Below are 13,391 nucleotides of genomic sequence, written 5' to 3' on the forward strand. Positions count from 1 at the left end.
AGCTTCCTCAATCCATCTACATGCCACCGTGATACCGATGAAGAGAAAAGTGTAGATGAGGAACTGGCACAAGCTGAACAATATCCAAGTAATCAGGATCAAAACGTAGAACAAGAAGTTCCAGAACAACCTAAAAAGGTTGTTACGCGTAAAGGAAGAGTTGTTAAACAGCCAGGATACATGAAAGATTTCATAGTTAGTACATAGATTGCCACGTGAGGCAGAATAATCCTCGGCTTCTATGTGGTTGACCGGTAGTCTACCCGGAATCCCTAGATAGTCATTCATGATTCTAAAGAAGATTTAAGTTCTGGACAATTGTTAAATAAGATGTTAAAAGACAAGAAAAGAAGACACTGAAAGATGTTTGTTTATTATCTTTGTTGGTGTTTGTTGTTGTGACATTCTCATGTGTTACAGAATATTATATGAAAAAAGGGAAGATGTAATGATAGTTTGAGAATCTGTTATATACGGTAATATATAGAGCAACGTATACCTGTTTGTGACATGTGTAGCTAGTGAGAGATATACGGTATTGAGTCAGCAGTGTGTTCGTTCATGCTGCTTGATGTGACGCAGTTGTGAATAAAGAACCGAAACGGAGCAACGCTTCTATTGCCTCATTATACATGACCTCGAAGGAAATGAATGACCGCATTCACTGTGTTTCGTCTACTCACAAGACGCAGCTATTAATTTACAATAAAAAAAAACTACCAAATTCACATAAATACAAAAAAAGGAGATAGTGCCAGTTTATCAGGAAGTGGCGATTTTGTTTTCTTTGACTCGTTGGATGGAAACAGTGCTTGTTCGCAAATGTTTTATGCGATATTCCAGTTAAATTCGCAACTTTGGATGGAAACCCAGCTTGACAGATGAAATGATAGAAACACACAACATAAATTAGAAATAAATTATCTTACTGATTTATGTGTTTCTGTCGAGGAACGCTAGTCATGAACACAACAATTGCTACTCTATCTTCAGAAATCTGACCTGTGTGAACAACAGTACAAAAATAATAAATGTTGCAAATACAGAAACTAAAGTTTTTGTCAATGTGACCAAATAAAAGAGCTGCTCAGTGTAGATAATGTATTAAAGGAGAGAGTCCACATCACTCACATTCACCACTAGACTCAACAATGAATAATGGCGGTGACGGTGACTGGTGGTGAACATTGTGAAGATTTACTGATGATGACTGGAACAGATGGACGAAAGCTGGAAACACTTTGGTTTTTACAAAGTTTGAAGTCGGCTGTAGATTTTTATTGTTGTAATACTTTTTTTGATATAACATATGAGAACAGCAGCAGAAGCACAAAATGAAAAACTGACCTATATGAACAGTCAGATGAGAGCCAAACATTTAGAGTGAGTTGCACTATAACTTTAAACACGGCTTAACAAATCAAGAATTGTAATCCAAAACTGTGATAAAAACTTTCATCTTGTCCACCATGATATGCTATTGTAATTTAAAAACAATAATGTTAACATGCCATTTTCTTCTTCTTCTTCTTCTTCTTCTTCTTCTTCTTCTTTATTACTTCTTTGTTTTTTGGGGGGATGGGGGGGGGGGGGGTTGGTTTTTTTTTTTTTGTTTTTTTTTTTTTTGGGTTTTTTTTTTTTTTTTTTTTTTTGTTTTTTATTAACCCTTGCACATTACTTTGAACCACCTGACACCAGAACCCTTGCACATTCGTTTTTGTATTTTTTTTTTTTTTTTGTTTTTGAATTTTCATTTTTTCGAAATTACCACATTGAACAAGCACATAAACCCAAAACACATGCCTATTCACACTGAGTATCCAGGCTTTTTATACATTAAAAAAATAACATCCTATTGGACTGGGTCTGAGTTTATTCTTCGAGGACTCATCCAGACAGTCTTCATGTCAACAATGATTCTTCATCTAGGAGAGCGTCTTTACATCCAACTCCATATTGACCCTGTGCCACACACACACACACAAACAACACACTACACACCCCACACACTACACACACACACACAAACACACACATATATATATATATATATAATATATATATATATAATATATATAATATTATTATATATATATATATATATAGATAGGAGATGAATATAATTTTGAAATATAATTAACGTTTCTATTTCAACTTTTATTTTGTTGAGCTAACTACTATAAACTAGCCAGAATATGTCAACAACAAGCTAGATAATACTATTGGATTGGATGTTTCTCTTTTTTTTACTAGTAATAGATTTCAAGGTCAAGGTAACCTTACCCTAACATTCCGATATTTCCAGTTATCTTTCTTGCATGCACCAAATATACAAAAGCAGCCATGTTGAGTTGTGACAGTAAATATGTTTCTATAGGTTTCTATATGGGTAATTTTTGACCCACGTGTGTAAAATTTATGCATAAATACCTAAACTGTATTTGTCTATAAAGTTAGAAAGGAAAAATAAATAAACATAATGATTTGTGGAAATCAAAAACAGGATATTTAACAAATAACCAAAATAATAAATCAAAAAATGCATTTCTTTCAGAGATTCAGCAAAGAAACCCTCAGCCATGATTGAAAAAAATAAGCATTTGTGATGACCAAAAACAAGTTAATTGAGGAATGCCTGGAATACTGAATGATGAAATTAATTTCTTACAAAGATATAGAAAATATAAACTCTGTCTGGTCACTTTAGACTCGTATTGTGCATCAAAGTGTTATGTTCCTCTTCAGGAACAGTGTTTACCTGACTATGAGAAGTCAGATATATCACTTTTGATATGAATTGTATCACAATCCAGACCGTGTACACTTGTCTGATTGTGTGATTGCATTAAATTCTGAGGAATATAATGACATTTATCTCACTTTGAGAAGATATATATACTGGAGGGGCTGCTGGGCGGGAGCAGCCCTCTTGGTGTACCGTCTCCTCATGTAGGGAGGCGCAGAATCAGTGTTGCCACCCGCGCTCCCCCGCGTCGGGACCGGTGCCTGAAGCAACGCTCTGGGCCAGGGTTTCCCAGCCTAAGCCGGATCTGAGGGCCGTACTTCAGGCTGGGAGGTCCTCGGCTAAGAAGTCCTGACACGTGTCGGTCACAACTGCAGAGGGCGGCCCCTACTGGGGTAGAGTGGTGTCTACACACATTACACGGTGCCCGTCTCGCCCCAGTGCCCTCGTGAAGTCGGTCTGTCAACCCTGCCAGAGCTCCAGGGTGCAGCGGCTTCCAGCGAGCGCTGCTCACAGTTTCTTTCGCCCGTGAGCACGGCGGGGCAGAGAGGCTCGCTACCCCTTCGGGGGTCTCTAAAATAGTTAGATCGGCTGCTGGGAATGGTGTTCTACTTCAGGTGAAGATTTAGCTGCCTCAGTTACACCAGAGGTCCGTCTCGAGAGACTGATTCCATTAGTAGAATTTAAATGACTGGCAAATGTATCTCAATGGGTCCTGCATATGGCAATAAGGCTGTTGCATTCAGTTCGGCTCTTACCGCCGAAATTCAATGGGGTTATTCCAACGTTGGTCGGACCCGAGCAGGCTCTGGTTACGGAACAAAAAGTGAATACCCTATTAGGGAAGGAGGCCAACGAGGTGGTCTCTCCTCAAGACAGGGAATCCGGGGTTTTACAGCCGGTATTTCACAAGTTCCAAGGAAGGATGAGGGGTGCGTCCGATCATAGATCTACATCGGTTAAATGCATTCAGTTATGAGGCTGAAGTTCAAACTGCTTATTCTAAAGCGTATTTGTACCACAAATCAGGTCGAGGACTGGTTTTATTCTGACAGATCTCATAAGGCGCTATACTTCCCATGTCTCCATCCTTCCACAACACAGGGAAGTTTCTGAGGTTACGCTTTTCGAGCTGAAGTGTACCAATATTGAGTACTGGAGTCCAGCCTTGTACTCTCACCCAGCACGTTTACGACGTCGCGTGGATGCTGCTCAAATGGCTCCACTGTGACTGCGGGGCATCCAGCATACTAAATTATATCAAGCGATTGGTTGATTTTAGCTCAATCAGAGCAGATGGCGGTTCGACATCGAGATGTCGCTTCGCCCCACATGGGGGGAGCTGGGTTTGAGACTGAACGCGCCAAGAAGAGTGTACTTTCTCCAGTTCAGAGAACCACCTATCTACTCATAGTGTAGGATTCGACCACAATGCATGCATGTCTGTCCCCCCTGCTCATATCGAAGTCAATCCTCACGCCAGTCGAAGAAGAGTCAAAGAAGGCCAGTCACTCACTGTCCATTAGGCTCAGAAGACTGCTAGGTTCGATGGCAGCTGCATCCAACGTGATAACACCTTTTTGGCCTGCTGTACGCCAGGGCCCCTATTGTGGTGGCTCAAGACCAAGGGGTTTTTCCCCGAGGGGCAATCCACTCCTGCCTATCAAGGACATGTGAAGAAACCTTGGTGCGTTGGAATCGTAGAAGAAATAGCGGTTTCTTGAATCAGGGCCCGGTGCTGGGAGCTCCTTGTCGCCGCGGCTTAATGCTAGTGACGGATCTATCCTCACACCGCTGGCTATGCAGTCATGAGTGGCTACCTGCCCGCGTTCAGTGGAGCAGTCGCTTCATTCACCATATGGCATATCAGTTGTCTAGAGATGCTAGCTGTGGATCGTAGCATTAAAAGATTCCTCCCAGACCTGAGAGGTCACCATGTGTTAGTCTTTTACCGGCCACACAGCGGTGGTCTCTTATACAAACCAGCAGGGAGGTCTGCATTTGTGCCCCTTGCGCAAGCTACAGCACACCAGACCCTTCTATTGGTCCCAGGACAACTCTCCTCTAGCTCAGAGCAGTATATTTTCCTGGGAGGTTGAGATGTTGGAGCAGACATACTGTCGGTGACAGGGGCCAAGGTCTGGAATGGAGGCAGGCTTCACCCCCTGAAGTGGTGAAGCATATATGGAGAAGTTTTTGACCTCTTTGGCACTCAAGAGACATCACAATGTCCCCCTCTGGTTCTCTTCTTCTAGTTCATCCAGCTCTCTTGACCGACCCTATGGTATAGACCTGGCCGAGGCTTCGCCTGTACACCTTTCTCCCCATCGCCTGTTCCGGGAGTTCTGGTGAGAGTACACTGGGATGGGGTTCGGCTGTTATCAGTATGGTTCTCAGATCTGGTCTCGCTCCTTGACGGCTCTCCACGGGAGATACCGATCAGGACAGACCTACTCTCACAGGTGCAAGGCACGATAATTCCAGTCTCTCAACCGAGGTTGTTGAGACCCTCCTCCAATCCAGAGCTCCCTCAACGAGGAAACTGTACGCTGAGGAAACTCTTCACTTCCTCATGGTGCAGAGCATACCAGCTTTGACCCAGCTAACGCTCCAGTTGGTACAGTTCTGGGAGTTTCTGGCTACGAAGTTCTCCCTGCAGGCTGACCCACTCAATCGTGAAGGTTTACGGGCGGTCATTAAGGGCCTACCATGTCCCTCTCGGTGGGACAATCAGTGGAAGACACCCCACTGATACATTTCCTCCATGCAGGCGCTTGAGGCCGAGGCTCCAGCACGTCCTCAAAGTCCCCCTGGGACTTGGTTGTGGTGTTAGAGTGCTGACTTAGTAGAGCTCCCATGCGAACTAATACAAGATATATCAGACAGACATCTGACCCCTTAACACTGCCTTCCTGTTGGCTATTACCTCTCTGAGGAGAGCTGAGACCTTTCAGGCCCTCTCTAGTGTATCCCCAACTTATCTCGACACTCTTTATACTCGCATGGCCAAAGCGCTCATATACCCTCGAGCGGTTATGTTCCAAAAGTTCCCCTCTGTCACGCCACAAATCCCATTAGTGCTGTAGGCCTTTCTGTCCTCCTTCCCTTCCGGAGTCTGCACCAATAGAACTACTCAGGCGTGTCCAGTTCGAAAGGCTTGGATTACATACCGCCCACAGAGCTGCCCTGTGGAGAAAAAAATAACCAATTGTTTGTATGCTGCGGTCCCCAAGAGACGGGCTTTCCTCCTACATCTAAGTGAGACTTCTTAGTCGTTGGATAGTCGAGGCTATCAACGATCCTATGAGTCCTTCTGGTCTTCTCCCCTCGCTGCTGGGAGAGCCAAGGCTCACTCATTAATGGGTATGGCGGCCTCCAAGGCCTTCTTCTTAGCAGGTGTATCCATGTTGGATATCTGCACGCTATGTGCGGTCCACGCTTCTACATTTACAAGATTTTATAGCTTAGACATGCCAGTTACTCCCTGCGCCTCGCTCTTTCTCGGCCCTAAGCTGTGCTCTTCGGATACACACTAGGCAGGGGTTTGGTAGTCTGGCAGCGTTGGTACTCGTTCCCCAAATCGTTTCGACGCAGCTCGAGTTCCTGAAGAGGAACGTCTCTGGGTTACGTATGTAACCCTGGTTCCTCAAGGGAACGAGACGCTGCGTCTCGGAGCCATACCCCCGGCACCCCTGCCGGCGCTTGCTGGTACTCGAAGCTGATTCCAGCTGTGCGGCATGTGCCTTTCTAGCTTCCTGGTCGCTTACGTCACCCCACCGGTGACGTCACACTCTTCCATGAGACAGATTACACAAGATATTCAGAGTCGCTCACGCTAGGTGCGTTCCCCAAAGCGTTTCAACGCAGCGTCTCGTTCCCTCGAGGAACCAGGGTTACATACGTTTTACAGAGACGTTTTTAATCATCCTACATTTCCCCGGTTACAGCACCCCTGACCATGCCTTCAGAACACATGGAATACAGAATGAGTTTCATGGGAATATTGTCTGAAAACTTTTTTAAATGAATGAATGAAGAAATGTTTTGGACAACAACTTCCTGTCGACTGCTGATCATGATATTCATGATATTCTTCTCATATATAAGTGTGCCATGCAGTTGTTGAATATAATTTCTGCAGTTGTTCTTCCACACTTGTTCATGGTTGCATATGTTTGAACTTTCCATGTTTTTCAATGATTGACTTCAGCCCTCACCCTGTGTCACCATCTGGTAATGTTTTGGATCTCTCTGTGTTTCCGAGAATCAAGTGGATGACCGCAAGTGGGCTCTTGATGATTGACTGACAAAGTGAGCTCCTATTCCACACAAGTTTTTTACTTTAGTTATTTATTTATTATTTTTGTTTTATTGCACAATTTAATTATTCATTTTACTATTTTGTAGTATTTTATCTCTCCATTTTTGATTAGTGGGTCCAGGTTTTTTTTGTTTTTAACCCTGTGACCCTCCAATTTTTTTGTTGTGGGGGGGGGGCTAGCCCTCATGGCTTCACTCAGGTGTCTTGTTCAAGGTTACAGTATAGTATTTGTTTATTTTAGTCAATACCAGGCAGGTTCACTTCTGTCAACATCAGTATAAATTCCAGGCTACATATTGATTATTTCACTTTTACCCTAGTTAAATAACCTATGCGTCACCTCTGAGCATACAGAACAGAACGCTGTTTGTGAATCAGCATCTCATTGTGAAATGGAAAGTGGTTAAAAATGGCATACTCTTTAAATTGCTGCAGTGAGCTTCTTTTTCTCAACAATGGTAAGAGCTTTATTTCTTAAGGATTGCTTAAATATAGAAATAGGGCTCGTGATGGGTTATTGTTAGGATGACAACAGTATAAGACTAAGTATAACTATAAATCTGTTTGTCTGATGAGTGAATGTGTGAATCAGTGATGTTCTGCTGTTTGTTTGCATGTTACAATATGAAAATGATGAATAAATGTACATTTGGCTCATGGTTTTTTTTTTTTCCTTCAGGTCTGTCTGTTGTTGGTTCAGATGAAGTGTCAGTGTCAGTGATGGAGGGAGATACAGTCACTCTGATTTATGCTGAAACAAATAAACAAGAAGATATTAAATGGTATTTCAATTACACTCAAATTGCTGAAATCGTTGGAAATCACACTAAGATCTATACAGATAAACAGGGTAAAGAGAGATTCGGAAATAGACTGAAGGTGAATCAGACTGGATCTCTGACCATCACAAACATCACAAAAAAAAAAAACTAACTTTATAAACTACAGATCAACAGCAGCAGTGAAAAAATCTTCAATGTTACTGTCAATGGTGAGTCATTAATGAATGTTTAAATGCAGTTTTCATATGTTTTTATTTTATTTTATTTTTTTTATACAATGATTCTCATAATTATTCTCTTTGCATGTATATTAATCCACATATAAAATAAACAATTTCCATCTTCAAGCTGCTAGTTTTATCAGTTTTTTTTTTTTTTTTTTCACAAGAAAAATAATATGACAGTGTCTAATCTTACCATCTCTGATCAGCTGGTAATCTGTTTATAAGGATTTGATATAACATATGAATGTAATAGGTGTTTAGCACAAACCAAAATGTTTCTTTCTGGATCAAAAGTCAAGAAAGAGTTTGTGCAACTGCATTCATGTTTACAGTTCTTTCATGTTGTGTAGTTTTGTTTTTCCATTAAAGATCCTCCAGCAGCTGTTGGTTTGTGTTTCATCCTGCTGCTGAACAATATGAAATTAAGAGAAAGTCAGTGAAAGAGGGACAATCTGTCACTTTAGATCCTGATATAGTAAAAAATCCAAATTATACAATGAAATGGTATTTTAATGACATTCTCATCGCTGAAATCACTGGAGATCAGAGTAAGATCTGTACAGATATTCAGTGTAAACAGAGATTCAGAGACAGACTGAAGCTGGATCATCAGACTGGATCTCTGACCATCACAAAAACCAGAACCACAGACTCTGGAGATTATAAACTACAGATCATCAGCAGCAGATTCAGCATCGTTAGGAATTTCGGGATCACTGCTACTATTGATGGTGAGTATATAATTCAGTCATTCAATGCATGTTCCTTTGAGGATTAAAATTATTTCTAAATCAACACAATAACTTTTGTGTTGTGGACCATTTAAGAAAGGGAGCTTGGACATTTTGATTGATGTTATTAAAATGAAAATATAGTAATAATATACTAATAATATTACTTACATTAATTGCTCTTGTGCTCACAGTGAAGTGTTGTTTTAACTGCTGTTCCTAAAACAGATGCTGCCATTTATCAGTTAAATCTGTATCATATAATATGGTTCAAAGATATTGTTAAATACAGGATGGATTATCGGTCACTCTTTAGTAAAAATGACTGTCTCTCATGTTCTTTTCCAGTGTCAGGGTTGTCTGGAGGTGCTATAGCAGGAATCATTGTTGCTTGTGTTGTGCTGAATGCTGTGTGTGGTGGTTTCGGTTTTGTGTTCTACCAGTAACATAAATGTAAGTTGTGAACAGTCATCTTTTTATCCTTTATTTTTTACATCACAGAAGCAGATATTTAGTGGTGAGGCGGTGTCAAAACAAACAAAAACGCTTCACAATTAAATTTTCAGACAATATGGTGCAGATGCAAAAATGCAAAAACGAAAACAGACATTAAAATTGCCATTTTCTTTACTTTTTTAAATTGTACTTTTATTAACATGTGACATCAGAAATGATAATTTGAATAAATAAAATCTAAACAATTTTCAATTTTTCCACTTGTTTTTTAGCTTAGAATTTTGCGCTGTGGGCTGTACCATTAGGATAACATTTCAGCCTGTTTGGTTCATATTCTCTTTCCTGTGCTTTGTACTAAGTACAGCCTGTTCTTTATTAATACATTATATTTAATAAATATACAGAGCTTGGAGCTTTTAATTTATACCACTGTCTCATCCAATGAGACACGATTTTCTTAGGTTTCACGGGGCAAAAATGACTTAACATGCAATTTTAGTTCACTGTTTATTTTCGATGCTATTGTTCTTGTATAAATAGTAGCCTATATGTTTATTATTAATAAGGTGTGTCCTCCAGTTTCACTGTTTTAGTAGGATACAATTAAACCACGTTAAGCAAGCCTAGAAACAGTCCAAGTGCCACACTCTCAAGCTAATGGTACAGCCCACAAGCACAAATTATAAGAAAAAAAAAAAAAAAAAAAAGACAAGTTATTTATTCAAGTGATCTTTTCTGGAATCACAATTTAGCAAATGTTAAATTGAAAAGGGCAATTATTAATTTATGAAGTAACTGAAAAGTAAATAAAAAAAAAAATCTTTTTTGCATTTGCACTATAAAATTTGAATTGTGAAGCATTACAAGGATCAAAAACATAAACAACTCTCAAATGAACTAAATAACAGTTGATATAAAACAATGCAGCTTCTGTCAGAGAGTAATACATTTCAAGAATTGTATAAATGGAATTTAAATCATTAATAGACTACTTCAATTTTATTTTACTGAAGTACAGGAAATTTGTACACTGAATAAATTAACAATAGGAAAAACACAACTCCAAGTCTCCAGGTCTCTCATTTGTGAATCTGTTTTCTTACAGGATAATGATGAACTAGCCACCTGATCCAAATATTATTGCTTTGAGGAGGAGGAACTGGCTGTTTATCTTAGTTTATTTTGCAAGTAAATGTATCCTAATTTAAGAATGAATATCATGGCTTTTGATATGTTGAGCTAAACCAGAACCAAAATCAGCCTTTAATGAGCTTGAAAATACATTGATTTATTTTGAAGTTGGTGAAACACTTTCCTGACAGTAGTTATCATGTTCAGTGACTTAAAAACAATAAATTAAAAATTAAATGTTGATTGCTATTGTTTGGTTCGCCATTTTGAGTTTTCATCAAACTTAAAACAATAATAAAAAATACCATGTTTCGGTGCATAATGTGAAGGAGATGGATCATACAAGATTCAAGATTCAAGATTTTATTTACAAGATTTAGATTTGTTATATGACATACAACAAGCAGTGAAATGTAGGTCTGGCATACTCTTTTTAGACTGTGAAAAAAAAAATAAAAAAAAAATTAAAAGAGAAAATTAAATACAAATAATGAAATATACGAAATAAAAAATTATAATAATAAAAATAAAAGATAATTAAATACAAATAATGAAATATACACAATATATTAAACTACTACACAGATGCTGTGTAGCGATGCTACAAGAACTGCTATACAGATGATGTGCAGAGATGTAAACAATGTTCAGATGAGTTGCATAGTTAGGTTGTCATAAAAAAGTGCAGTGTGCAGAGAGTTACTGGGTAACCCTACACTACCAGTAGCCCCTTGGGGTGCAGTGTGTTTGTCGTCCATGGGTTAGCAGTTCAGGGGCCGCGAGGGGGAAGAAACTCCTCTGAGCCTCCCGCTTTTTTAAACATCGCAGAACCATCTGCCTGACTGTAGCAGATGAAACAGTGGATTTCCAGGGTGGGTGGGGTCTTTAAGGATCTTTACAGCCCTAGGTTTACATCTCCTGGTGTGGATGTCTTGCAGAGAGGGGGGAGGTGTTCTGGAGATGCACACATTTTCACATTTTACATCATGACCACCACAAACACCAGAACCCTGGACTCTGCCTTTTATCAAAACTCACAAGATCAGGAATCACAAAGAGCTTCAGTGTCACTGTAGTATTTATCTGCATTTTCCTCCAGAAATGGTATTAAAAATATAACTGACATCCTTTGTGTAACCTTCACATGCACATCAAATTGTCGCATTGAGCAGGATATTGCATACTATACTATCATCCATTATGTAAATCTCAAAGACACAGACACCGTTTTTTACTTGCGGATGATAAACGCAGATGAAAAACTCCCACAGTCTTGCACTGAGACTCACGGAGAGTTATGCTTTGATCTTTTGAGCCCAAACAAGCACGTGTTTCTTTTGCGTTTGAACACTAGATGGCGCTTCTAAGCTGCGGTTATACACAGTTTCTATTAAATAACAGCTTCTGTTACATGTTCACTACACTATGTGTGTGGTGAAAATATCTCTTTGTACATTTATTTATAGATTTATAGCAGATATCTTAAATTAATATTAATAACAACTAAGACTGAGAAACTCACAGGAGTTTTCTAGTAAAAATTATCTGAATATGGTAATTAAAAAAGATTTCTTCTCATGCGCTCACAGACACATACACTGACTTGATTCTCCCTCTTCAGGTTTCTGTAAAAGAATTGCATGATGTAAGGAATAATAATAATAATATATAATATAATAATAATAATAATAATATAATAATAAAAAGAATAATAATATATAAAAATACACAATATTATAAAATATATTTATATATATATATATAATATATATATAGATGAGAGAGAGAGAGAGATCAGAGAGAGAGAGAGAAGAGATGGAGAGAGAGAGAGATTACAAAATTCATAATAGCATGTAAACTGCACAGGCCTAACTAAATTAGAAACATAATAGACTCTAAATATAAAATTTCATAGATTTCATGAATCGAATTGTGTGTCAGAATACTGTAGTTTGAGTTTCATCCTCCTGTTTTTAATTAATATTTTTTCCTTGCTGTTCTGTTGATTGAGTTTTTTTATTATGATCTATAATAATTATAATATCTTTAAGGTTGCTTTTACAAATGTATTCCAGTTCTTACTTATATTTACTCATTTATTATAGAGTCAAAAAAACAAGCACACACTGATCGACATCTGACTCTCTGAACGGATACAAAACATCTTGGAAATTATACAAAAAAAAAATATATGGTGTATTTTCTTTAATGTACTAAAATTTCTTTTCAAGTATACTACACAATACGTTTACCCATTATGTACTTCATAAAAAATACCCTGCAGATCTTACTGTTAATACTCAAACTGAGTATACTTTACAGTCCCTGCTAAATTGGAACAAATATTTTGTACATGTATTTTTGCAATTTAACTTTGCCATAAATCTATTTTCATATTTACTACAAGCAGCTTGAGGCTTCCTATATATATATATATATTCGTGCTAAAAAAGCCGCTTTGTAGAATTCAAAATTAGTAAATTGCACATAATTCCTTGATTAATTTGAATACTTACTGCATATGAAAATAAGATATAATTAAACAGTACACTGATCAAAGATTATTGTACACATTGTAAAATTCTTTCAGAATGGCGTCATTTTTGTACCGATTTATTCCATAAAGGTTCATTTCATATCTTGAGGACCATTAGTACATCATGGCGACTTGTTGCAGCAGTTCATTACTCCTGAAGAAAAGAACCATAAAAATGTTTTTATCTTACCAATCAGACTCCAGCAGCACAAACAGAGCAAAGCAAAACATGGAAACATTTCCTTCATTAGTTCAGTGTCTGATCTAATAAAACATCTGCTGAAACACTGAATTTCACTAGAAATGAATCCTCCCACAACAGAGTTTGCCCCTCCTTGTTCACAAATACCTTTTGCATATGATTTGTGTAGTTTATGATCTGTTATAGTGTCATTTTGGCCTTTATTAAGACTTTATCTGTTATTAATGGGTAAAGTAATCTTTATTTTTATCATTAAATCACTACA

The sequence above is a fragment of the Cyprinus carpio genome, chromosome B22 (assembly GCF_018340385.1).
Source record: "Cyprinus carpio isolate SPL01 chromosome B22, ASM1834038v1, whole genome shotgun sequence".
In the NCBI taxonomy this organism is placed as follows: domain Eukaryota; kingdom Metazoa; phylum Chordata; class Actinopteri; order Cypriniformes; family Cyprinidae; genus Cyprinus; species Cyprinus carpio.